Source organism: Camelus ferus, chromosome 32 (assembly GCF_009834535.1).
Source record: "Camelus ferus isolate YT-003-E chromosome 32, BCGSAC_Cfer_1.0, whole genome shotgun sequence".
NCBI lineage: Eukaryota > Metazoa > Chordata > Mammalia > Artiodactyla > Camelidae > Camelus > Camelus ferus.
The window spans coordinates 23,439,284-23,463,346 of NC_045727.1; the positions used below are offsets into that span (position 1 = coordinate 23,439,284).

At 47.0% G+C, this 24,063-nt stretch overlaps 1 long non-coding RNA gene across 1 annotated transcript in view; it reads left to right on the forward strand.

Moving 5' to 3' along the window:
* The window catches only part of LOC116660934, a 46,262-nt gene that overhangs the window by 17,549 nt on the left and 4,650 nt on the right, over positions 1–24,063 (forward strand). The window contains exon 2 of the long non-coding RNA XR_004316610.1: positions 22,283–22,405. This is a non-coding gene — a long non-coding RNA (uncharacterized LOC116660934). The remainder of the gene's footprint in view (positions 1–22,282; positions 22,406–24,063) is intronic.

Genomic DNA, 24,063 nt, shown 5'->3' on the forward strand with positions numbered 1-24,063 from the left:
AAATTGGGAGTTTGGGATTTGCAGATACCAATTGCTATATATAAAACAGATAAACAACAAGGTCCTACTGTAGAGCACAGGGAACTATATTCAATACCTTGTAATGGCCTATAATGAAAAAGAATATGAAAAGAAAAAATATATATATGTATAACTGAATCACTGTGCTGTCCACCAGAAACTCAATGTTGTAAATCGACTCCACTTCCATTAGAAACAGTCGTGTGCTTATTACTGTAAATGGCAAAACAGCGAACCTGGATGTGGGGCTGAGAGGGCTGTGGGCAGGGAAGACGCTGTGTCTGTGTCTTTTTCAAGCTAGATGTGATAGAGTTATTATCAAAGACCCATTTTGTTTACTATTAGAGGCCCATGGCTCTGAAAATCAGCTTGATCATTGAAACTTGAAAAAAAAAAAACAACCACTTTGCTATTTTGAGAGTAAAACTCCCAACCTCACCTCTGCAGCCTGAGCCAGGCTTCTGGGTTTTTGCAGCCTGGGAAGTGCAGGGAGAGAGGACTTTGAGCATCGAGGAGGTAGCAGGGCCCCCTTGGAAGCCAGAGGGTGTTTCACTTTGGGTCACACATGGCAGCAGGCTTTTTGCTAGAGGCGCCTAGGTTAGGCTGTGAGTCCTCTGTTCCTCTGTCACATGAGTCACTATTCCAGAAACATCACCTTGTGGAATAAGTGTGTACAGGGAGGAGGATGCTTGGGTGGTTGCAAGATACTGGACACGTGTCATGAAATGATGAACACTGTCTTATATTCATTTCTTGGCAGCTTTTTTTCAAACTCATAATTTTATCATAGTTACTGACATTGAAAACAGATTCCTCAAATCAACACTTCAAAGATATTTTCCCAGTGTACAAAATGCTTGCCATGCAATTAAAAAAAAAAGAATACAGAAATCTCTTTACAACATCGTTTTATATAAATGAACGGCTGGCAGGAAGTAGGTCACGACTTTAAATTGCGTTTATCTCGAGGTTAGAAGTAAGGATGTGGTGTCTCCTTGTTTATTCGTTCTGAGATTCCACTCCTCCCCAAACACAATGGATGTATATGACTTTCTAATTAGCACAGATACAGGCTTCATCTTTTTTTTTTTTAAGCTGGAGAAGCCCAGGGGTGCCGTTTATTTCAGGGTTTCGTGGAGCCCAGCATGGCTGCTGAGCAGGGTGACCCTCGGACCTGCGGAAAATCACCTTTTTCCCCAACAGGTGCGTTTCCTTCTACTGAACCCACTCTTCTCGTTCTGCCGAGAGACACAGCTTTCCTCCCAGATGGGGAAGAAGAATTAGGGAGGCAATGACATGCCACAGCCCTCAAAACGCCAACTCCATTTTTTCCCCCTGAAAAAAAAAAACAAACGCCTGAAACACAACACCTGGGGGTCTGTTCCAGTGTCGTAAATTCAGCTGCCGAAGCCGGTGGGTTTCCGCAGACTTGACCTCCTGGAAGTGCCCCGCAGGGATTTACTGACACATCTCAGGTTGTTGGTGAAAGTCTTCCCAACTCACCGCCCTTCCTAAATGTTTTTTTTTCAGCTTCACTGAGATACCATTGACAAATAAAATTGTACCTTCTCAAAGTGCAAAGTGATTTGACTTATGTGTACTTTGTGAACCAATCACCACTCAGGTTACTTAACATATCCATCACAGGCTTAGGTACGTTGTGTGTGTGTGTGTGTGTGTGTGTGTGTGTGTGTGTGTGGTGCAGGCACTTAAGATCTGTTCTCGTAGCAAGTGTCAGGTACACACAGTGTAATTAACTGTAGTCACCATCCTATACCTTACAACTTTAGATTGTATCCATCTTCTAACGGGAAGTTTCCACACTTGGACAAACATCTCTCCATTTCCTCCACCCCCGGTTCCTGGTAACCTCTATTCTACTCTCTGCTTCTATGAGTTTGACCTTTTTTTTGGTTTAGATTCCCCATGAAAGTGAGATCATACAGTATTTGTCTTTTCTATCTGGCTAATTTCATTTGGTACAAAGCCCTCGAAGTTCATCCATGGTATTGCATATGTTATCATTTTTTAAGGGTGAATAATATTCCATTGTATGGCCATGCTACATCTTCTTCATCCATTCATCAGTCAGTGAACACTTGGGTTGAGCCCACCTCTTGGCTGCTGTGAATAAAGCTGCCATAAACATGGAGGTGTCGCTGGGGGGAGGACAGTAGGAAATGCCTATCCCCAGATTAAAAAAAAAAACAAAAGTTTCTTCTGTGCAACACAGGGAACTATATTCAATATCTTGTAATAACCTTTAATGAAAAAGAATATGAAAGCGAATATATGTAAGTGTATGCGTGACTGGGACATTGTGCTGTGCACCAGAAACTGACACATTGTAACTGGCTGTACTTCAATTTTTAAAAAACTCCTGTCTTACCATTTTGCTGAAGTCATCTGTTAAACATTTGAGTGTTTAAACTGGTCAGGCACACCTAGGGTTCCATGACAAAGATTGTCATTATAGAAAGAGGACAGTAATTACACTTTAATGCTATGAGTGTTATAGACATTTCAGGGCATGGGACAGCTACCCTGGTTCACTGTCTCTTATCTCTGATACGTGAACATCTAACTTTGCTTACTGCTAATGAGTAAAGATCGATTTCAAAGAAAATAAATCAAGACACTCATAAAACAAGAGAAATCCTATTTGAAGACGCCTAAAAAGACCAAAGTGAAACATTTCATCTAGCTTTACTGTGCTCTGACACATGTCTCCACCCCAGCCCCGAATCCACACGGCTTGTCGTATGTGTGTTTGAAGTTGCGCTGGAAGGGGATAAACGAAATTAGTTTTTGTTGAGCCGAATGACGTCTGGCATCAATTATGCATTATCTGCGTAAGCTACGAAACCTAGAAGCACAAGCAAGTAAATGTCACTTCTGAGTTTCCCTCAAAGGGCACTTGGATTCAAAGCAGACTATGGACACAAACACCGCGACTCTCCTTCTAAATGTCAAAGAATGCAAAATTTACTCTCCGCACATATAAATTTCCCTCTCTCACACACGTACTCTCAGTCTCCGGGCTCTCCATGAAATATTCATGAAGGTTAGCATTAGTAAATGAGTTTAGAAGATCCAGTAATTTTTGCCTTGTGATGTCTGAATGTAAGTAATCAGCTTGGTGGCATGACTTACAAACTAAATTACAACCCACGAGCATTGTAGAAAAAAGGTAGCGTGTTCACTACGTCTACAACGGATCATCGTTACCTGCCAAAGTAACTACGTTAAACCAGCCTTGTACGAGGCAGGACTTAATTCTAAGTCCTTGGTTTTGCTGGGAATCCTGAAACGGAAAAAAAAAAAAAAATCCCAGTAATTGGGAGATGTTCATTCTCCTCAGTTTAATAGTCAAAATGGTATGCAGTGACTTCTCATTATTTTTTTTCCGTCCTAAGGATTTTGATTGTCTTGAGTTCCACCCCCGTGGGATGGTGATCTCTGAGAAAGTGGTAAGGTAGCTGGTGCTTTGAGCAGGGTGGATGCATTTTGGAAAACAAGCCAGCTGTCGTGGTGCGTGTGCCTGGCGATGAAACGATGGTGACGTCCCAAACCAAGAAGGTGCCCAGGACTTGGCTACGGACAGAGGGTGGTTTTAGCAGCCAAGGCTTTTTCTTTCTTTTTTTTTTTTTTTTAAAGGAATTATAGCCACCTGAACATTTGTAAGGGCATGGAGAAGCCCACGCCTTGGACACCAACTTCGAAAGGCAACACCACCCTTTGCTTTTCCACCCAGTGAGTAAGAGTGTGTGCTACGGGCGAGCATCTCTGGGCTGCGGTCAGGGAGGGAGATGCACGGGACAGTGTTTCCTCCTGTCGCTCTGCGACTGCTCCTTTGGACAAATCAGTTGTCGACCTTGCCTTTCGGCTGAGAAGGGCATGTGGGGCAGACGGTGGCTATGGGTGTGTTTTGGGGAAGGGAGGAGCTGGTCCGTGGTTTTTTAAGCCTCTGCTTCTCAACCATGACTGTCCTCAGCAGGAAAATTGAACAGAGGTACAGAATCAATTTGGATCAGATTCTCTTTCCTGGAATTCCCTTCCCCGTTCTCCCTGCACATCTCATCTCGAGTCCCAGCCCAGGCTTCACACAAGGCACACTCTGACCCCGGGCTCACCTCTCTTCCCTGAACCCCCTCTGTTACTTGCAGTTTGTACGACATCATTTAATAATCAGGTATATGCGTTGACTTACTCAGAGTGAATCTTGTTTTCCCAGTAAGGTTATGACCGACCTCAGTGAAGGGAACATCTCTTCTACCCTTTGACTTGATGTGCATCTGGGTATAAAGAAGGCACAGGAAAAATGGTGTTTGTGGACTGGTTAGAACCCAATGTACCAATCAGACTGACTTGCAACTGGTTTTAATTAGTTGGGGAAGAGCTGATAACAGAAATCTACCCAAAGACATGGCATCCTCAGGTCCGTGGCCAGGCGGAGAGCCAAGCTCGGGGTGAATAGCCGGGTGTGGACAAAGCCCACAGCCCGTTCCGACTGTCACCCATCAGGAGCCGGTGGGTTCTTCATGAGCAAAGGGGGCTCACCTGAGCCAAGATCTGAGTGGGGGGGTATATTATTAATATTACCAATTTGATGGAACAGTTAAAAGCCAGAAAATCAATGAGACACATTGTGAAATGTACGGGAGAGTGTTTTAGTATCTGAAGTGATGATTAGATTTTCATATTATTAATAGGATGGAAAATAGAAGCAATCAGAACTGTGCCCTTGGGCAGGGACCTGGCGGGGCTGCAGAACCTTGCCAGGGTAGCTCAGGAATCTGGATTTAGGGAAAACGACTTTGAGCATAACCTTAGGATATAGGACGTTGGCTGGTGATGCAAATCGTGCCATCGTATCTGGAACCACAAAATGTTGCTGACCTCGCTCTTCCTCTGTTAACTCTCCATTCTCTTCTCTCCCTTCCTCCTCCCTCCCCCTCCCTCCTTTCCTCTCTCCCTCACCCCCTCTCTTTTGATAAATACATTATGTTCATTCTTTCCTCTTACCTCTTAATCTTTTTCACCCCTGCCTAAGTCCATCTCCTTATTCCTTTTTTTGGCGGTGGCATTGAATTTGTTCTTTTGTAGCTTGATTTATACTTAGTAAGAGTCACCCGCTTCAGTGCACGATTCTGAGTTTTGACAAATGTCTATAGTTTTGTAACCACTACCATAATCCAGGACTCTCTCCAAATTCCTTTGTGTCACTTGGAACTCAACCTCTAACCCTGGTAGCCTCTGATGCTTCTGTCCTGAGAGTTGTCCCTTAGCCAGAAAGTCCAATAAATGGAATCACACAATATGGGGACCTTTGAGTCTAGCTTTTTTCAAATCTCAAAAAACCTCTGATCTGTGTTTTCACATGTATCCTTTTTAATGGCTGAGTAGTATTCCATTGGCCGCGCATGGCATACTTCATCCATTTAACAAATGAATAACATTCAGGTGGTTTCTAGTCTTGGGTGATGCTGAATAACGCTACTACAAATATTTGCCTACAGGTTTTGGTGGCATCACAGTTTTCATTTCACTTGGGTAAATATCGAAAGTGTGATTTGGGGGTCAGAGAACGTGTGTATGTTTAACTGGATAGGAAAATGCCAAACTTTTCCTGAGTGGCTGCCGTGTTTTGTATACACGCCAGCACTCAGTATTGTTACTAAAATCAACATTCTAATGGGTGTGTAGTATTATCTCATGATTTTAATTTGCATTTGTTTAGTGATTAATTATGATGAAGATTTTTTGCCTGTGCATCTTCTGGGTTGGTGTCCAAATGGTTTGCTCATTTTTTTAAGCTTTTTGCTTTCCTCTTACTGAATTTTGAGAGTTCCTAATATACTCTGGGTACAAACCCTTTTTCAAATACGTTTTTACAACTCTTTTCTCCCGGCCTGTGGCTTGGCTTTTTCTTCCCTTAACAGCATCATTCCTAGAACTCAAGTTTTTATCATGACTAAATTTACCCATTTTCTTTCTCCTATAAATGATACTTTTGGTGCCTTATTTATAAAATCTTTACCAAAGTCAAAGTAAAAAAGTTTTAGGTCTACCTTTTATATTTGGGGTTACTAAACATAAAGATTTGAAAATATAAAACATTATGAAAGATGAAGTGACTAAAACAAGATTATTTCATGTTGAATGCACATTGCCTATATATCTCAGTTTCATCAGTGCTCAGGAGTGAGTGTTCTTCTTGGTTGATGCATAAAGCAAAGATTTCACATTTCATATAAGTTATAGATCTATTTGTCTATACATAATTTTACCACCTGGAAACCCAGGATGTCCTCCAGTGTCAAGGATAACCCTCTACCTTTTTTTTACTATTGATTTACATTATTCCAGTGTAGTAATATTTAGTATCTATCTGGAGCTAAAGTTCCTCTCCAGAAACCAAGTAATAAGGACACTTAAAACTTGCAGGAATATTTATAGAGAATTTTCACATATATTATTTCATTTAAAGGAAAGGTTTTTTAAAAAAGAAATTTTTCAAATGTACCTGATTTTCTATAAGATTTTTAAAGAATAGAAGCCCTTTCCCCTTTTTTGCAAAGCCTGTTACTGAGTAAAGATGGTGGAAGGATCTGTTTTTCTAAGGCCTCCTATTCACAAAAGTCTGAAGATTTAGACTAGATATGATTGACATGTGGTTATTATGCATTCTGTCTCAGAGATATACTAACAGGGCTGAGAGAAACCATCCCATACACCCTTAAACCTGTAACAGATACTGCCTGAGGTGTACTATAAATACCTTTTCCCAATCTTTTTGTTATTTGGGGAATTTCACAATTAGATAGTATTTTCTTTTTCTATCACAAGAGTTAATTTGTTAAATAGAAATATTCAAGTGATGTCCCACTTTTTGTAATCTTGTTTTGGCAAGTCTTCCTTTTTAATATTCTGGGATCTTGGAGGGAAAAGCCCTTGGTTTGGTGCACTTGGCTGTGTAAAAAATTAAAAAATAGTATTACTCTGCTTTTCATTTGCTCCAATATTTAGGAACATCCATCAGTAGCATTAAAAAAAAAACTAAAACAAAAATCATCTTTTAAAATAAAGGCATCATTGTATTGTGCTCCCAGGTGATCCAATTAAATGGAAATAATAAGGCCTATTTCCAGCTTTCGGCTGCATCCTGTTCCTTTACCTCTCAGACATCTCTGGTCTGGACAGGCGGGGTGGTGGTGTCACTCAGCATCTGATTTCCCTGCATATAAGACATCATTTTGCCAACCCTGGTCACGCAGCATGGTGGAGTTTGGGAGCTGTATGTGTTTCACTTTGTTTAACCTCACTATAACTATTTGTCTGGAGTGTGTACCAGGCGTGTCTTCTTAGCTCCGGTATGCATGTGTGTTTTTCATTCCATCACACCCTGGCTATTTCTTGGGTTCTCAGGACACCGAACACTGGACTTAGTAGTAAGTAGAGACCCAGGTCCTGCCCCCCAAGAAATCTGGGGTTCAGAGACCCTCCACAGTGACACCTATGTACCTCTTGGTGTGTCTGTGCCCCTTGGTGTAGGGTGAGCTCTTTGAGGGCGGGGAGTGTGTGCTGTCCACCTTTCCACCCTTGGGGCTCCTTCCAAGGATGGGCGGACTGATGGTACCCAACAAAAGGTATGAAAGAATCCAACCTCCGTTCTCCATGTAGGACTTACATGACGTGCAATCTCTGTGTTTTTCATTCCTCATTAAAAAAATCAGGGGTAATAATGTTGCAGGGACGCCCCGGGGCACAGCGCAGTTGCCTGGTAGCTGCTGGAGAAAGAGAAAACGAGTGGACACGATGGTTCTCACCATCTCCCTTCAGTGCAGAACCGCGTAGTGCAAACAGCTGTCCGTAGTCCAGCAAGCGCCCTTCCTAACAAACCGACAAGCGAGTAACAGGACCGGCACCGTCACTCGGATGGAGGCTGAGTACACGGATTTGCTAGGTCCAGGGGTCTCCAGCCCGGCCCCACGGGTGGTGGTCAGCTCAGTGCTCTTTCCACCACCTTGCAAGCCCCCTCCCCGCCCCTGTCTTCAGCCTCCTCCCCCGGCTCATTTCAGATCAGCTTGTGAATCGTCCGATTGTCGGTGAGGCTGCCACTGTCTCCCAGATATCCTGGATTTGGACATCTAGATTTCCTTAATTCTCGATCTAATTCCCACCCTCCCAAAGCCTCTGGATGTGTATCGCAGGTTTTGCTGAAGACCTGGAGACGTGGATAATTGGAACCTTCAGACCCTCAGAGAACTCAAAACTGGACATTCGGCATCCGGATTCTTAAAGGATCCCAGGGTCATGTCTGTGCCGTGAGCCTTGGCCTCTCTTGGCTTGCCGATCCCTGCCTGCACCTGTCTCCCTTCTGCTAACCCCATCCTGAACCCCAATCTCACCCTAACCCTAAAGTAAAATTCACCTGTCTCCCTTTGCCACGACGGTCATTCCTTTCCCTCAGCTACCCTGAAGTGGAGCTCACACCCCAGCCTGAGCCTTGATAATCAAGACCCAAGCTTGGAAATTACTTCTTGCAAGTTCCTATTAAATCCCTAAACAAAATATTATTTTTCTCCAGTCTCTGCGCAGTGGTGGACAAGAGGGGATTTCCTTTCTTTCTTTTCTTCTTCTTTTTTTTTTTTTGTGGATACATTTGTTTAAAAAAATGCAAAATAGACAGAAACAAACAGAGGACTGTTTCCTCAGTCGGAGTCAGCAAACTGTAGTCCTCATGTCGAAGCCGGCACCTGGCTGTCGTGTAAGTGAAGTCTGTTGGATGCGGTCGTGCCTGTTCACCGATTTGCTGTCTAGGACTGCTTTCCTGCTGCACCTGCAGAACGAAGTAGTTGCAACAAACATTCTGGCCTGAAAAGCCTAAAAGATTTACTCTCGGGTCCTTTATGGAATACGTTTGTCAACCCTCCTTGAAAGGATGGCTCTGAGATCTCCTGGGTTGCTGACTCTGGAAAACCAACGTGTTTGTTCGGGCTCGTGTGGAACAAAGCTTTAACCTACAAGCTGAAATTCACCCCCCTGAAACTGATTTTGATTCATTCCAGTCTAAATGCTTTCATTTCTTTGACCTGCACAGATGCTACAGGTAAACTCCAAGTCCTGGGGAAACTGGGCATTTCACATCCAAGAATCTCAGAATTTTCTTTTGGAAGAGACTCCGCCACCCCTAGGTCTTAGCTCCCCCCACGACACACTCAGACTCACACTGGCAACATTAATATTTTTTCCACCCACGGATCTGATCCTACCAACTTGCTTAGCCAACAATGCTTCAGTTTAAGAGCGTCTCAGAAATGACATCAGCTCTCGGCAGCACATAAAAACGGGTCTGTTTACTCACACATGTGTTAGTGACGGTTTTTAAATGATGGCTACAGCCTGAATCGCAAATGCCACCCTTTTCTATTATTCTGCCATATTTAAAATTGCCTGGAAAGATTTTTTTGTTAGAGGACTTGCACTTTTATTGGGTTAGGGGGAAGACAAAAAACAAAATAACTTGGCATGACCTAAATGTTATCTGTCGCCTTCGGTTTATTTCTGCTGCGAACGCAAAATAGTATTAGAGTCGTTTAAGGTCATGCTGCGTGGTCAAATCGAGAGAGAGAAACAGAACTGTTGCCTTTTCTGCTCTGCCTGCATAGATTCTAAGAAATCCAGCTGCATGTTAGGGTACAAATTAGGAAGTAGAAGGGAAAGACACATGAGCGTGTATTATTAAACAGCAAACAGGTAAGATGAAGAATATGAAAGGAGAGGACTTCAGGGTTGGACGAGGGGCTGCCTGGCTCCTGCCCCTTCCTGCTCTCAGCCTCTGGAGCCCCCGGAGGCGAGCTGAGATTACGTCTCCACCGAGGGGTGCTTTCCCACATCGCCCAGGGGGACTTCAGGAACAAGCCTGGGCTGGCCGCCCGCCCACCTGCCGCGGCCAACAGCAACACCTTTGGTTTTCTCTCTGCAGTCCAGAATATTCCTTTGATACCTTCCATGATAGAAACGCTTAAACTAAGCCTTGGCGAAATGGTTCACTGACACCAAATCTGCATTTACAGCTCAGATTAGAGCCCCGGGCAGCTTCCTGATATACAAACACATGATGGGGTAGGGTGGGGAATCTGGCAAAAGAGAAAAATTAAAGGCAGTTGTGAACATCTGTGTTTGTTCACTCGGTAACATCCCCCACATCTCAGTAAAGGTGGCTCAAATCCCTGTGAGGACCCGGCCTCCCGTCTTCCCGGTCCATCTGGTGGGGGCTGTGGGGGACGGTCACCACCCACCTCTTGGCCCCAGAGCTGTTCACAGCTCCCACGACGTTTTTTCTGCCTGTTCCCTCTGCTGCTCACGGCTCTGGGTTTAGGATACACAGAAGCATCAGTCCCAGGTTTCCTGCTCTGCCTCCCGCCACGGAGACGCTCCCTCCAGGGGCCGCTGAGCTGGAAGGATGCTGGCTGCAAGCGTGAGGCTGCCTGAGATTGCAGACAACCTAGCTAAGCACTGCTGAGAGATGGGGGGCGCAAAACAATCTGAGAAAAATCCAGCCTTGCCTGGGTCTGCAGGACCCAGAAGCCAGACCTGTCCCCTCTCCACTCTGACCTCAAGCTCCTTGGAGTTGGTGATGAGAAGTCATCATTGAATGTGTTCACCACAATCATCTTGAACATTTTGAGAAAATGTGACCTAACAAGAAAGACCTCCCCCAAAAAAGAAAAAAACATTTTATAACATTTCTCTGCAAAAGACTTCAGAGTCTGTTTACCCACAACATCACTCGTCTAGGTTATCTGGATTTTTTTAGCTCCCAGCAGCTGCTAAGCATCAAATTAGAGGGACAAGCTTCTGGAGGTGGTCTCAGGGAGACTGCAGAGCGGACTTGTATTTGAAGAGCAATAAAAACAGAAAAGCCAAAAGCACTGCAAGCGGGGATGCGGCCCAGTGTGGGGATGCACGGTTCCCACAGCCCTGCAGTTCCCCAGTGTATGACGTGCATGGCCATAAACTGAAGTGAAGCCGAGCAGGACCCTGGGGGCGGGGGGGCTCTCCCAGGCACAAAAGCCTTTCTGTGTCCCCTGTTTCTTGCTTGTAGGAAAAAGGCTTCAGCCTCCTAGACCTTCCCTGAGTATTAAGGGCAGATTCAGTTACCAGTTAGGGGAGCGAGGGAACACAGAAGCAAAGCAGGAACTGTCAAGAAACAGCAGTGCAGGAAGGAAGCAGGGTCCTGGGTCCTCCTGGGGGGCGGGCAGAGCAGTCTGAGACACATCTCCTACCGCAACGAAAGGCCCCCACGAAGGTGGAGGATGCTAACTTCAGGCTGAGCACAGGCACGTGGACCTCGGACTGGCGGGAGCCACAAGGCTGATGACTGAGATGCCTGGACAGCACCCCGCTACCCCCCGACCAGCCAGGCAGGGGAAGGTCACACATTCTTCAGCCCATCCTTTATATTTTCAGTCTTCCCCCCAAAATCTTTGGGGGGTTCGGGTCTTTTGAGCATGAGCTGCCCCTTCTTGCCAGCCCTGCAATAAAACTTTCTCTGCTCCAAACTCTGAACCACTGCAGTTTTGGGGTTTTTTTTTTAAAGAAACCTTAACTATCAAAAATGCCTTTTTTGCTTAGAAACCTCATTTAGTCAGCGAAGGTGTTATTTTTTTTATTCAAGAATTTCTTAGAACAAGCATAAGAAGGGGTAAGATTGAAGAATCATTCCTTCCATTTTCTGAAATTCCAGGCGACTTTCCCTGGCGTGATGTGCGGACCATCTGACTTTACAGAAGCCTTCTTGCCAGTGCTCGAGTCAGTCTCCTCCTCCTTACATTAGGGAAAACACTCATGGACAGAACGGTACCTCACACTTCCTCCTCCACCTGTATTTTGGCTGTTACTGCTTTGAGCATCTTGGGGATTAATCACACCACTGCACTTTTTTTTTTTTTTTCCCTGCAGCACAGGTAACTTCTGTTTTCCAGAGGCAGTGCTGGCGGGGACGCTATCTGTGGGGAATCTGGCTGGCTCTGGGATAAATGCTCCCAGCCAGCAGTGAAACGCCCTGTTTCTCCTGAACAAAAACAGGTAGAGCTGAATGATGTCCCCAGGCACACGGGTCACCATCCACACGCATGGAAGGTTTGAATTTCCCTCCCCTCTGTGCTGACAGCTGCCACCCTGGGCCCCTGGGTGTTGCTCAGAGCACAGGTAGCCTGCATCTTGCCCAGCAAACGCATGCACAGCCGATGGCATCTCCCTCCACAGGCTGGCCTAGCCCTGGGCACCCCCACGGTTCTGGTGCGAGGGCAGGAGAACCGAAAAGAGTCACCTGAGACACTCCCGGTTTCTCTCTGCGTGGAGAGGAGACTGTGAAGAATTTTAAAACGAGAAACAAACCCAGGAGACGTCCTGGGGTCTGTCTCCCTTCCAGGATGGACATGGAGGCTCCCGTCCCACGGTCCAGGATGGTCCCTGCATTCTGTGAGTGCTGGTGGCTGCAAGGGTCCCAAGAGATTAAAAAAAAAAAAAAAAAGCCATGAATTGCTAGGAGAAGTCCTGGAACCCGATGCATGCCTGAACCTGGGAAGGCGGGGCGTGGGAGGGCTCCCTGCTTAACGCACGCCACGGGGAGCGTCTGAGCGGCCTCCAGGCGGTCCCTGCCCCACGGAGGGTGCAGAGAAGACAGAGGCCGAAAAGGAGGGGGCGAGGTCCCAAGAGAGGATGCACAGTGGGCTTCCTGCTCTGCGAGGGGAAGCTGATGAGCGCCAGCTGGGGATCCAAGGGGCAGGGGTGGGGGGAGGAGAGAAATGGTGGTTGGGGGACAAGAGAGGCAGGCGACACAGGCAGGGCGAACACCAAAGAGCTGGGTCCTCACGTGATACATTTGTAAAAAGTTACCAAGCTTTATTTTGTTTATGGTGGCAAAATATACATAACATCAAATTTGGGATTTCAGTGATTTTTGAATGCCCCGTGCAGTGCCTTAAGGGCATTCACGCTCTGGTGCGCCCATCACCACCATCCCTCTCCAGAACTTTTTCGTCTTGCCGCACTCCAGCCGCCTCCCCATCAGGCACAAACTGCGCCCCCGGCCCCCGCCTCCCGGTGGACCGGACCGGACTCCCGCGTGGCTGCCCGTCGGCGGACCCGCGCGGTGTCAGAGCTTCCGTGTCTGGCTTCCTGCCCTCAGCAGCACGTCCTCGGGGGTCATGCATGTTGCAATGTGTCCGTTTCCTTTCTAAAGCTGAATCCTATTCCGTGCTCCGTATAAACGACAATAAACTTCACCTTTTAAAAGCAGTTTTAAGCTAACTCTCAAGAGCCGTTCTGGAGACACAGGAGTCCACAGAAGCTGCAGGAACGGCGGCTGTGACCTGTGCGCAGAAGGAAGGAACCAACTTCACGAGTTAGGGTTAGACTGAGGGAAAAGTGTCCCGAGTTTCAGCAGGATTCTATGGTCCTTTCCCCTGGGGTCCTTGTAGTGCTAAAAAGATCTCTTTGGTTACAAGTAATATTAACCAGCTAGAGTTGGCTTAAGCCAAAAAAAACCAGAGGGTTCTTAATTAAAAAGGCTGTGTTTGGGGGAAATTGGGGTGGGCACACAGCCAGCTTCTGGAAGGAACTTGAGACAGCATCAAGGGACTGGCCAGTGCCACCTCCCTTCTTTGCTGTCTGAGCACGAGGCAGGGGACGGCTGCCCCAGGAGCGCTGGGTCAGTGGTTATACATCTCAGGGACCACTCTGAGCGGCTGGCAGCTGGCTGTCCCTGATACCTGGCTCTAAGTCCTGCTGGAATGGTGACAGACCCTCCTCGAGCCACAAGGTTGGTGGTGGGACGGGCAGGGAATAAAAATAGATAACTAAGACCAATACATAGCCAGTCAGGCGGCAGTAAGTCCAATTGGAGGAAAATAAAGGAGAAAAGGGCCACAGCTGATGGGTGGGAGGGGTGTTGAGTTTAAAATACAAGAGTCAGAAAAAGTGATCTGTGTTAAGTCTATATATGTCCCAGGCAATATTGGGGACATACTTATACTTGAAAAAAATTCATTGTTCATCTGAAATTCAAATTTAATCAGGGTCCTATTTTTTGACTTGCTAACCTTGGAATCCTTCTCATTTTAATCACGTGGGTCTGAAGGCCTCACTGTGACCATTGAATAAGACCTGAAGAGGCAAATGAAGGAGTCACGTGGGTGCCTGGAGGAGGAATGTTCATAAGCCGTGCAAAGGCCCTGGGGCAGGCTCGTGCAGTTTGCTTGGTGCACTGTGAGGAGGCAGAGGGAGAGACTGGAGGGAGATGAAGTTAGAGGGGCAACTGTGGGCCAAGAAAGGTCAGGCCACCGTCAGGACCTTGGCCTGGACTCTGGTGAGCCGGGGGCCAGTGGATGGACGCATCTGACTAGGGTGACACCATCTGGTTGCTGTTGAGATGAGACCGTGGACCAGGGCTGCAGCACAGAGCTCTTGAAGGGCCCACTGCGGCCACCCAAGGCACAGATGGTGGGGCCAGGACCCGGGTGTCAGCACATGCGAAGCTGAGACGCCGTCAGGGCCCACGCAGAGTTTGAAGGTGACGTCCAGGGCCAGCTACATCACTTTCGGGGCCTAGTACAAGATGAAGGCGTCCGGCCCCTCATTCTGAGATGACGGAGAACTTCAAGATGGCAGCGCAGAGCAGGAAACCCCTTCCCCGTGAGGGACCCTCTGTGGCTGCGCAGGCCATGTGCCCGTGGGGCTGGACTGGGTCGCGGGTTGTAGGCTATGAGAGTAAAAGAGGTCTTGGCCTGGTGAATTTCCTTACAGACTTGGCCTTGACTGAGATGGGGAGGCTGGTGGGGCAGGTCTGGCTGGAGGACTGGAGATGAGGGAGGGACAGGGTTTCGGAAAAGCGAGAAAAGCGTCTGGTTCTTCTGCAGTCCAGATCGTTGGGAAATTTGTCACCCCAGAGCCACAGTCATTTTGGTTTTGGTGCTATTCAGTTCTGTATCCTCACGAACATCTTTCAAAGTAAAGATAAGATACAAGCGTTGGGTAGATGTGCAGACCATTAAAAGATGAACGCATAGAATATTGTCAAAGAAAAACGTGCTCTGTGATTTTCCGGGTGTGATGCAACTTTTAAAAAACAATAGTTTTCAGAGATCCTAACAGGTAAATTACTCTACACTGAGAGGAACAATTAAAAAGGACAGGTTCAACAGAGGACAACATCTGTCTTACTGGAGGTTGACAGGAACATCGTGACCTGACCTACGCGGACAGCTGCAAAAGCAAAGGATTCGGACACCAAGAAGTTTGCAACAACCAACCACAGCCCTCCCAACCTTTTAGTATAAAAGGGGCCTGAATTCTGACTTGTGTAAGATGATTCTCCACGACATTACTCTGCCATCTTCTCAGTCTGCTGGCTTTCCAAATAAAGTCATTATTCTCTGCCCCCTCACCAAAAAATAAAATAAAATAAAAAGTACAGGTTCAAACAACAGCTGAATATTCAGGGCAGTTTTTCCAAAACAAAGTTTATGACTGATATAAAAAATAAATACAAGTTCTTTTACCTAGAAAAAAAAATGATTTTTAAGGTGAAGTAATTGTTTTATAGAAAGCTAGTAATTCTTTAACTGTTTTATTGGTTTTGATTTATTTTTTAATTTCAGAGTTACTTACTTGCATACCTGTTTGGTGCAGGCCAGCCCGCTCACAGGGTGGCGTCCGTTTCTGGGGGACAGCGGACTGTTTCAGTCCTGCCTGTAACACGGGGACTCCTTTTCATGTTCTTTCTCATTTTCATTTTAGGTCACGGTAAGATGTTGGATACAGTTCCCTGTGCTGTGCAGTCTGACCTTGTTGCTTACCCGTTTTATGTAGAGAAGTGTGTCTCGAACTCGGAATATTTAGGTTTGCATCCAGAGGCAGGGAGAGAGAATTCGTGCCCAGCGGTCTCCCAGGTCTCCGCCTCAAAGTGTGCATCGCAAGCCATCGCAGTCGGGTTCCTGTGGCGCGCTGCCTCCAGAGCAGAGAGCACAGGCTGCTTTGTCCCCCCATCATGGCTCCAGTGGGACTCGGGGTTTGGTTTTCTTCCTTTTAAACAGAAGGAGCCCCATGGTGGTCAGCGTCAAGCAGGGAGGCCCAGTAGGCGGGCTTCGATCAACAGTCTTACTTGAGAGCGGAAGGTCAGGATCCTTTTGTTGTGAAAATAGACTTTTCTCTCACGGAACATAAAGTCGTCCTCGGCCGGCCCGTGTTACCCTGTGTCTGCACCAGGGACCCTTGTCAGGCAGTGGTGATGCTCAGTGCGTTTAATAGGGTGGGGCCAGGTACATGATTCAACCTTTATTCCACCCACTTACAAGTCACCACCCTTGGAGACTGTGCAAGGGGAAAGGCAGCCTTCTCGGCCCCCTAGACGTGGCCTGAGAGAAGGTCCTGTGCCAGAGCCTGGGTTGCGTTTTCCTTCCTTTCCCAGACGTCTGGGATGCAGAGTCCGCCGATGGTGCTCATGGCTGACGAGAACGGGGAGGCAGGGTTAACTGTGACTCTGGGGGATGAGCTGAACAAATTCTGGAAGAAAAATGAGCAGAAGGAAACTGCTGTGAGGCTTGAATGAGAGCCGCGGGCAGCGTGGGGACCGAGCCCTGGCCGGGCTGCCTCACCTGCACACACACGGTTGCCTGGGACAGCCCAGGGGGTCCAGAAGCCTGGGGCGGGCAGTGGGGCCAGGACTGGGCTCAGGATGGCGGCACAGGGACCTGCAGTGGGAGTCTGGCTTGCCTGCCAGTCCCCGGAGCCCAGTTCTCTGACATCTGTGCAAAGACTGCAACTTGCCAGTAAATTATTACCAAATGAAAGTGTGCACTTGGACATTTCAATAAAGCATGCCAGGGAGTTAGAGAATTCCTCTGAGCTTAGAATCTCCTTTTGAAAACTCCTGCCACATTGCAAACCAAATATCCACAGGCTTAGACACAGATGCTAAATTTAAAGATCATTGCATTCAATGGAGGAAAAAAGTATTTTCATATGATCTTTCTGATGAGCCAATTATTAATGAGACACCATTTAAATTTAAGTGTTGCTTTTAACGGAAGATCGAGCATGTTTTGAATTATAAACGAATCATGAAGCTCTTTTAGGTTTCTTGTTAGATTTCCATAAACTACAGATGTGCAAGGAAACGTTAAAATGCCTTGGTTGACAACTCACATTTTAAACTAAATTCAGACATACCTAAATGATTTGGAGAAAGAGTTAAATATTTTTGGAAAAATTATTTTGCAAGAATGATCACCTCATGATGTACTAAAACATGTCTCGCCATAGTTTTCCAGAAATTGATCCCGCACATTTGTCACAATCTGTAAAATATTCTTTTTCTCCAGCTTTATTGAGATATAAATGACCTAGAACATTGTATAAGTTTCAGGTGTAAAATGTGATGATTTGATACAGGTATATGTTGCAAAATGATGACCACATTAAGGTCACTTAATACGTCCACCGTCTTATATAACTATTATTTTTTCTTTTCTTTTCTTTTCTTTTTTTTTTTGTAGTGGAAACAGTTAAGATCTCACTTAGCAACTTTACAGACTATAATACGGTGTTGTTATCTATATTCATCATTCTTAATAGTTCCAGGAATAGTTGTATCAGCAAACATACCCTTCTCAAAATTAAAAACTATCAAAAATCTTTCTCAAGCGTTGCTTCTTCGATTCGCTTTCTGATTTGCAGAGGAGAGAGCAACACACTTTATCAGCACTGGAGTCAGCATGGGGGAGGGTGTACCTCAGCGGCAGAGCGCGTGCTTAGCATGCAGGAGGTCCTGGGTTCCGTCCCCCGTCCCCCCATTAAAACATAAGTAAACAGATAAACCTAATTACCTTCCCCCTTCAAAAATAAATAAAATAAAAATAAATAAATTAAAAAAAAACAAAAACACTGGGGCCAACAAACCAATTTCGGGAGATCTGTTCTTGTACCTGTGGGACCTTCATCCTGAGCCTCAGTGGTTCCAGGAAAATCAAATGGTCACAGCAAGAGAAGCCCCCTGAATGCGGCTCACCCCCTCCGTCTGGCCCCAGCAGAGATCTGTTTCCCTGCTTTTGAGGATAAAGTCGCCGGCCCTGTGAGTGAGTCACTTTCCTATGCGGTTGGGTTCTGAGGGTGATCATGTGTGCACAGAGGACGGAGGTGCCCACCGGCTGTCTCCGTGGAGGTGGCTGAAATGTTACTCAGAAGTGTTCACTTTTTCCTGTAGCTTTGTTTTCTATTTCCCCTTTCCTCTTTCAAGCAGCAGCTAAGCTTTCAGTCCATTGCCTCAGGAGGGTGCTGGGCAGAGCGGAAAACAGGGGTGCCTCATCCTTGCTGGCTACTGTCAAAAGGTCTAGGGCTTAGGGGACCATCGGGTGGGCGGAGCCAGTACAGTTGACCCCTGAACCGTGCGGTGGGGGGTTAGGGTCGCCCACCCTTGTGCAGTTGAAAATCCGTGCTTACCCTAGGAGTGGGCCTTCCGCATCCGTGGTCCCCCGGTATCTGCGGTCCCTCCGTACCCGCGGCCCTGCACCTGCGGGTTGCGCCAGCCTGCGGGCCCTGCCGCGGTGTGGTGTTGACTCCTGAAGAAAAGCCACACCTAAGCAGACGCCCGCCGTTCAAATCCGTGTCCTTCAGGAGTCACGGGTACTTGCACGGGGCTGGGCGGGGCCGAAAGCCCTTTATGTTTATGCGCTTCCCGCATCCTCGCGGCGGCCTCGAGAACGGCTGTGACCCTGCAGGGGTAAGTGAAGGCCGCGCACACGCACACAGACGGTCACAGCCTGTTTGTCCGGAGCTCGCCCCCGGGGCGTCAGCCGGCCATCGTTTGCATCGGGTTGACACAGCCCCTCCGAGGCGGGCTGGAGGGGCGGGAAGCTTTATCGTGGGAAAAAATGGAAGCTTCCAGGTGTGTCCAGATGGGAGGCTGTTGGCTGGGGCAGCCGGAGGTGGGCTCTCTAGAAGTGGGGCGACCTGTGTGATGGGTTTGGGGAACGTTTTGACTTGCTCTTTTTGGTTCAGAAAGGACTAACCAGAAGGTAGGGTTAAAAAAATAAGAGAAGTTGACTAAATGTCCATCAATACATTAGACATACATATATATACACACACACACACACATATTTATATGTGTATATAAAATAGGACACTGCAGAGCTGTAAGGAAGAGTGAAGTCTTGCCGTTTGCAGCAGCATGGATGGGCCCGTAAGGCACTGTGCGAAGTGAAGTCAATCAGACGGAGTAAGACATATACTGTGTGATTTCCCCACATACATGTGTAGTTTGGAAACAAAACAAATGAATAAATAAAACAAAACACATCTGTAGGCACAGAGAACAGACTGTTGGCTGCCAGAACAGAGCAGGGCTGCGGTGGGGCTGAGTGTAACGAATGAAGACGGTCAGAAGGCACAAACTTCCAGGTATAAAATAAACAAGTCCTGGGGCGTGGTGTACAGCTTGGTGTCTACAGTTAGTAATATCGCGCTGCAGATCTGAGAGGTGCTAAGGAGCGAGTCTTAAAAAGTTCTCACCGCAAGGAAAAAGAATCTGTGGCTTTGGTGACAGACGGTAGCAGGCTTACTGTGGGGGTCATTCCTCAGCGGATACAAATATCTAGTTACTACGTTGTGCCTCTGACACTAATATAATGTTGTATGTCACTCATATCTCAAAAAGAGAGAGAGAATTTGACAGTCACTGATCAAGTCCTGACTATTCCAGGCTGTGGGGGGTCAGAGTTCCACTGTCATCGATGGTGTCACCACTGTCCATTGTTGAGTTCAGTCTGCCATCATCATCGCCATGTTGCAGAGGATGGAACAGAGGTGGAGAGAGATCAAGACGTGTTCACGTTCGCATTGCTAGCAGCTGCCAAGCTAGGATTAGAACACGGGGGATTCTGCCCCAAAATTCTTACCCACGGCACTGCCCTGTCTCTAGATAACCCGGCCTCTGCAGACTAACTCCCCCAACCCAAACTCATCATGTCATCATCCCCTGTTGTTTGCAGCCTGTAATAAGTATGACCTGCACAGATAGTGGCACTGATAAGGACTGCCTCGCTTTTGATAAACAAGCTAATTGCTGACTTCACAAGCGTCATTTGTCCCAAAGAGGGTGATGCGTTTGTGTTCACTGTGCCTGTCGTTGGCCCCACCCAGTCTCGTGGCAGAGATGCTACGAGCACCACGCGCTCTGGCCACGTCCCTGTCGCTCCATTCTGCCGGCGTCGGGGCTCTGTCTGTGCTTTTGCTAAATGAGCAAGCCTCCCTCCTTACTAAGCCCAGATTTACAGACCTAAAAAGTGCAACAGTGCAGCACACACGAGCATTAGCAAGCTCAACCAGAGTAGCCTCTGGGCTTTTGTTCAGCTCAGCACGTGTTTATGACGGTGCCTCCATAAAGGGTTGGGAGTCTTATTTTAGCAGCATGTTTTCGAGTTATGTTGACATCAAAGTAGTTCTAAAGGCAATTCTTAACATTCTTTTACTCTCCTTATCTATTTATTTTTTTCTCAACCCAATCTTCCCACCGCATCAGAACACATCCAAACCTTCCGTCCAGGCCCCGTAATGGCCAGCTGCACCGACGGTTGTTAAGTCGCCCCTTATCAGCAGCGAGGTTGCTTTCTTTGTGCTGCTGGAGAGGGTCCCGTAGAAGCCCCCGTGCTCCTGCCCTAATTAGCATTCCGAGCCAGCTCTCGGGTCACAACGACTTCAGTCCTTCAGCCGGCTGGCTTGCCACTAGGACTGGATTATCTTGGCATTAAACTGCAGTCCCCTCCTCCGCCTGCCAAGCCTCCGAAGAGATGGTGCTTCAGACTCAAGCGAGAAGCAAACAAGTGAGCATCTGCGCGCGCACAGAAGCCCCCCCGGGGGGCACCGGGGTTCTGCGGGGCTGCCGGGGGCACTGGGGCACAGCCACGGGGGCCTCCCTGCCTGTAACCACCAGGACGCCGTGCAGGAGGCCAGCCCCCTGGAGGAGTGTTTTTGAAATTAAGCTTTGGAGGTTATTTAGAGCTAATTTTTTTTCCCCTAATTTGGGAAGTGGGGGAGCTGGACCAGACAGAAGAGAGAGGCTGAAAAATGCAGTGTGGTCCCTGGTTCTGGGACGGGAGGGAGATGATCTAAAAGATCAAGAGAAAGAAAATTATTAACGTCTTCAGGTTAGAACGGATGGATTGTTTGCTGTTTCCTTTTGTTTTGTATTTTTTTAATGGCTCAGTGGTAAACATGAGTTATTTGTCCAGTTAGAAAAAAAAGAGAAGAGATTGAAAGAATAAACATCCTGCATATATCATCCCCACCAACCCTCTCTTGCCTCCCTGTGGGCCTTCATCCTCAGGGTGGTCACCCTGTGGTCACAAGAGAGCAGGTGGAGCGCCAAGCAGTAGGTCCCAATAACCGTGCCACAAACAGAAAGGAAGTGGGCAAGAAAAACACATGAGCTTTATGTATGTATGTATATATATATAAAATTATTAGGAGGTTTTCCCCAAAGCCTCTCAGCAGAATGTCTGGTTTGTTCTCTACGGCCCCGTGACCTCCTTGCTGCAAAGAAGTCAGGAAAATGAGGGTCCGCCGAGGGAGTGTGGTGACTAGCTGGCAGAGTTCGGACCCGGCGGCCAGGTGCGGCATCGGGATGGAAGGGTGTTTGACTGCCATTGAGACAGTTAGGTAATACTGGCCATCGTCTTCACCCTCCCCTTGTCCTCAGTCCCCTGGAAAGCCAGGTCTCCCCACTCAAGGGTGGAGCCCTTACCCCATTCTGAAGCTTTTTGCCCCAGATTTCATTCCCTCGGCGTTGGGTACCCCACTCAAAGCTGGTACCCAGGTCCACTACCCGGCGTGGCGGCCATCAGCTGTGACTCTCAAGTTTACCTTGTGCTGAACTATTTGTTTTTTGTGAGCCAGTGAGAGACCCTTCAGTGGACCTTTGGGTTTTAGACAAGATTTTTCTTTTTCTCACACCCTGGCCACACTCCCCTGGAGCAATTGACAGTCTGAGCTAACTCTTGGGAAGTTTGTGGCTTTCCAAAGACCTTGGGGAAAAGAGGGAACATTGTCACTGCTTGATTCTTCAGCCAAAGCCACCTTCTGCAGCTGGCTGTCACAACGGGCCACCTGCACCCCCCTGTGCGCACCTGCTGTGAAGACGCTCTCCCACCACCACCCCGTGACATGACACGTGGCCTTTACCTGTCTCCTCCTGCAGAAGCCAACACAGTGCTTCCCGGCGGTGGGACAGAGCTTGACACGGGAGACTCTGATGTGCCTCACAGCATCCCCAAGGATGCTCCTTCCTCGTGGAGTAAATGCACAGCGAGTTCTGGACACAGTGAGTGAGCTCTGGTCACGGGGGTCACTGTTCGTGCTGGGCTTGGGTTCCAAGAACAGCAGGAAGGGAGAAATGAGGAGTGGTGAAAGTAAATGAATAGGCCCAGCAGACCAGTCTCCTCCCCCTCCCCTCCTCCTCCTCCTTCTTATTCTTCCTCTTCCTCTTCCTCTCCTTCTTTTTCCTGAAGTAGAGTCGATTTACAACATCATGTTAGTTTCAGGTGCTCAGCAGAGTGATTCAGTTATTCATGTACCTGTACATTCCTTTTCAGGTCTTTCCTATGATAGGTTATTACAAAATATTGAATAGCGTTCCTGCGTTCTACAGTAGAAACTTGCTGTGTATCTGTAATTAAAGAAATTGCATTGCAAATAAATTACCAGTATGTGTGTGTGTGTGTGTGTGTGTGTGTGTTTTAATGTAGTTGCTCTGTGATCAATACAAAATGTAAAAAATATTCAGTTTTTATCATCATCTTGTTTTTGGGGTGCCCACAAAATGAGGAGAGAAGGCTTCCATTTGACAAGGCAAAGTGCTGGTTTGGAAACACAAGTCTAGGGCCTGATTAGTTAAAGGAACTGGGGGGAATTCTAGCCAAAATTGGACTGCCCCAACTCAGCGGAGGGCTGTGGGTGTTCCTTTTTTTGTTTGTTTGGTTTTTCCATGTCTTCTTTCGATCTGTTGCTCTTGGTTTTTGTTGATTTGTGACCAGTACAATGCCTCTGAGACTCACTCAACGCGTACGAATAATCCAGCCCTTTTGACTGCCGAACCGTGCTCAGTGGCGATGCCATGGTATGGTTAGCGTTTCCCCGGTGAGGGACACCTGGGCGGTTTCTGATTTTGGTTTTTACAAGTAAGCAGTCATGGACAGCCATATACAGGCCTTTGTGTGGATCAATATGGTTTCTTTCTTTCTTTTTTTTTAAATCTTTATTTATTTATTTTGCTAACATTTGGGGGGGAGGTAATTAGGTTTATTTATCTATTTATTTTTAGTGGAGATGCTGGGGATTAACTCAGGACCTCGTGCATGCTAAGCAAGCACTCTATCACAGGAGCTACACCCTCCCCCTATATGGTTTTAATCAATAGTTAGTTGTTTAATTTGACACTAAATGTGGGGTGTGATCTTGTTTCTCATGGTGACTGTGACGTGTGTACAGATGGGCGAGGACTGGAGGAATTTGTTGACTGCAGATCGTTGTTTTCTTTTCTTTTCCTTCTTTCTTTTTTTTTTTTTTTCATAATTATTTGGGTTGGTTACCGGTCATTTCATGACTAGTGAGTACTATGGTAGGCTGAACGGTGCCCCCAAAGACTCCCATGTCCCAATCCCAGGAACTTGTGAAGACGTTCATTTACATGGGGAAAAAAAAGGGACTCTGCAGATGTGATTCAGTTACAGGTCCTGAAATCTTAATTTAAGGACCTAAAATCTTAATCCAGAGATGATCCTGGATTGTCCAGGCGGGTCCGATGCAAGCACAGTGTCCTTATAAGTGGGAGGCAGGCGGGTCAGAGATCAGAGTCAGAGATGAGATTAACATCGAGGTATTGGTGACCCTACATTGCGGCTTTGAAAAAGGAAGGAAGGAAGGAAGGAAGGAAGGAAGGCAGCCTTTAGACGCTGGAGAAGGCAGGAAAACAGATTCTCC